Here is a 3,920-nt window from a genome sequence, read left to right as displayed (position 1 = left end):
GTGAATATTATGTGATATATTAATCTCTTAACGCGTTTGATATTATGTGATAGATGTCTACCTCTAGAACAAGTCTCATTGACTCACCTAATAATAATGAAGAGTCAAATGTAAATTGGAATGATTCGTGGACTGATTCACAAGTTCCCGAAGAGGAACCGGAAGAAGAGTCGGAACCAGAAGAAGAATCGGAACCGGAAGAAGAATCGGAACCGGATGAAGAAATAGAGCCGGTGGGGAAAATAATAAAACGGTTAAGTAAAAGAAAATCCTCAACCAACCGACCAAGGTTTATTATGGTCAATGGTGTTTCCGCTAAGGAAGCAAAATATTGGGAGGATTACCAATTCTCCGATGAATCGGATTCTGACGAGAATTCCGATTATGTTATAGAAATTACCCCAACTGAATTTAAAAAGGCAAAAGAAAATAATAAGGGAAAGGGCATAAAAATAGAGAAATCTAATTCCAACCCCGATGAACTTTATATGTATCGTCAACCCCCGAAGTCCTTAAGTTGTAACAATGACCCGGGAACCTCTAAACCACCAGGTTTTTCTAAACCAATGTGGATAACGACGGCTCGTATTAGGGGAACATCATATATCCCTAGAAACTTGGCAAAACGAACCAAAACCGAAGAAGAAGAAACAAGCGAGTCAGAATAAGATAGCTGTATTCGTGTGGTGTAATATATGTAATATAGTGTGCTTATGCTTTATGATATATGTAAAAATTGCTTGTATTACTAAGTATTTTTTTTATGAATCTAACTCTTGTCTATTTTACAGTATAAAAACACAAAATGGATAGACAACCCAATATTTTAAGAGACCTACCCGGAGACATGATTGATGAAATCTTGTCTAGAGTCGGTCAGAATTCTTCGGCACAACTATTTAAGGCGAGATCAGTTTGTAAGACATTCGAAGAACGTTCCAAGAATGCCTTGGTTTATAAAAGGCGTTCGTTCGAAAGATGGGGGATATCACATTGGGAAATCCATAAGTTACGATGTGTTTACTTTGACGCATATATTGCGGGGAACCCAAATGCTATTTTACGCAATGGGTTAAGAAATTATTTTGACTCAATATATCCGAATATTGGACTTCGTGATTTAGAAAAAGCGGCTAACATGCAACATAAAGAAGCATGTTATGCTTACGGATTAGTAATGTTCGCTTCTCACCAAAGTGAGAACAAGAACATCGGCCTACAACTATTAAACAAAACGTTCCCACAAGTGACGGAGTCGGTAATTGGGGTAAGAAATGAGGTTTTTAGATTGTTACGGGACTGTTGGACATTACGTAACCCTCGTCCCTTTGACGACGTTACAACACGCTGTCTTATCAACGGCCATAACGGTTATGTTCCACAAGACCAAGGATGGGAAGTAGTCCTAGTAAAACCAGAATGCATGACTTGTTTCTGGACGTATGAATTACGTGTCTTTATTGCCTTTGCTGAACGACTTGTGTACTAGCTAGAATTATCTTCACAACTATCTTGTATCAAAGTTATTGTGTGCTATATTTCATGCTTTATGTAAAATAAGCGGTATTGTAAGTTTGTAAAATATTGTATAAAAGTTTGAACGCGAAATATTATTATAATCAGTTTTTCATATAGAATTGTAGTAGTTGAATTGTATATTAGCTACTAAGTATGAACTTAACGGGTAGGTACTACCCGAATTTAAACTTATAAAACGCTAATATGAAGAAAAAGCTTTTATAAATGAGTTCATATTATGCTACGAAATACTATTAACTACTCTTAATATTCTGTATGATTAACTTGTTCCATTTGACTATTTTGAAGGAAATGGCACCGACTACTCGACACACCGTGAATATGAATGAAGAGGAATTCCGTACTTTTCTAGCTTCAAACATAGCCGCAGTACAGGCTGCGCTACATACCAACAATAACCTCGGATCTAGCAGTACAGGAAATCGTGTAGGATGCACCTACAAAGAATTCACTGCCTGCAAACCTTTGGAATTTGATGGAACCGAAGGACCGATCGGATTGAAACGGTGGACCGAGAAGGTCGAATCGGTGTTTGCCATAAGTAAGTATACTGAAGAGGACAAAGTGAATTATGCTACGCATACCTTCACAGGTTCTGCGTTAACATGGTGGAATACCTATCTAGAGCAAGTGGGACAAGACGATGCGTACGCACTACCGTGGTCAGCATTCAAGCACTTGATGAACGAGAAGTACCGTCCCAGAACCGAGGTCAATAAGCTCAAGACAGAACTTAGAGGGTTACGAACCCAAGGATTTGATATTACCTCGTATGAAAGACGATTCACAGAATTGTGCCTATTGTGTCCGGGAGCGTTCGAAGATGAGGAAGAGAAGATCGACGCGTTTGTGAAAGGATTACCGGAAAGAATCCAAGAAGATATAAGTTCACACGAGCCCGCCTCCATACAACAGGCATGTAGAATGGCTCACAAACTAGTGAACCAAATTGAAGAAAGAATTAAAGAACAGACTGCTGAAGAGGCCAATGTGAAGCAAGTCAAAAGAAAGTGGGAGGAAAACGGTGATAAGAATCACCAATATAACGACAACAGCAATTACAACAATAATCGCAACAATTATCCCAACAATCGCAACATCAATCGCAACTACAACAAACGGCCCAACAACAACAACAACAACAACAACAGCAACTACAACAATCATCCCAACAACAATAATAACCGCAACAACAACAACAATCAGAAGCAGCTATGCCAAAGGTGTGAAAAGTATCACTCGGGGTTCTGCACCAAATTTTGCAATAAGTGTAAAAGAAATGGTCATAGCGCGGCGAAGTGTGAGGTCTACGGACCAGGGGTTAATAGAACGAAAGGAACAAATGGTGTCGGAATGAGTAATGGTGGAGCAAGTAGTGTCGGAGCAAGTTATGCCAATGTAGTTTGTTATAAATGTGGAAAACCAGGCCACATTATTAGAAATTGCCCAAACCAGGAGAACACGAATGGACAAGGCCGCGGAAGAGTTTTCAATATTAATGCGGCAGAGGCACAGGAAGACCCGGAGCTTGTTACGGGTACGTTTCTTATTGACAATAAATCTGCTTACGTTTTATTTGATTCGGGTGCGGATAGAAGCTATATGAATAGAGATTTTTGTGCTAAATTAAGTTGTCCATTGACGCCTTTGGATAGTAAATTTTTACTCGAATTAGCAAATGGTAAATTAATTTCAGCAGATAATATATGTCGGAATCGAAAAATTAAACTGGTTAGCGAAACATTTAAGATTGACTTGATACCAGTAGAGTTAGGGAGTTTTGATGTGATAATCGGTATGGACTGGTTGAAAGAAGTGAAAGCAGAGATCGTTTGTTACAAAAATGCAATTCGCATTATACGAGAAAAAGGAAAACCCTTAATGGTGTACGGAGAAAAGGGCAACACGAAGCTACATCTTATTAGTAATTTGAAGGCACAAAAACTAATAAGAAAAGGTTGCTATGCTGTTCTAGCACACGTCGAGAAAGTACAAACTGAAGAAAAGAGCATCAATGATGTTCCCGTCGCAAAAGAATTTCCCGATGTATTTCCGAAAGAATTATCGGGATTACCCCCACATCGATCCGTTGAATTTCAAATAGATCTTGTACCAGGAGCTGCACCAATAGCTCGTGCTCCTTACAGACTCGCACCCAGCGAGATGAAAGAACTGCAAAGCCAATTACAAGAACTTTTAGAGAATGGTTTCATTCGACCAAGCACATCACCGTGGGGAGCTCCTGTTTTGTTTGTCAAGAAGAAAGATGGTACATTCAGGTTGTGTATCGACTACCGAGAGTTGAACAAACTTACCATCAAGAACCGCTACCCACTACCGAGAATTGACGACTTATTTGATCAACTACAAGGCTCGTCTGT

The sequence above is a fragment of the Rutidosis leptorrhynchoides genome, chromosome 2 (assembly GCF_046630445.1).
Source record: "Rutidosis leptorrhynchoides isolate AG116_Rl617_1_P2 chromosome 2, CSIRO_AGI_Rlap_v1, whole genome shotgun sequence".
In the NCBI taxonomy this organism is placed as follows: domain Eukaryota; kingdom Viridiplantae; phylum Streptophyta; class Magnoliopsida; order Asterales; family Asteraceae; genus Rutidosis; species Rutidosis leptorrhynchoides.
This window is presented reverse-complemented; position numbering follows the sequence as displayed.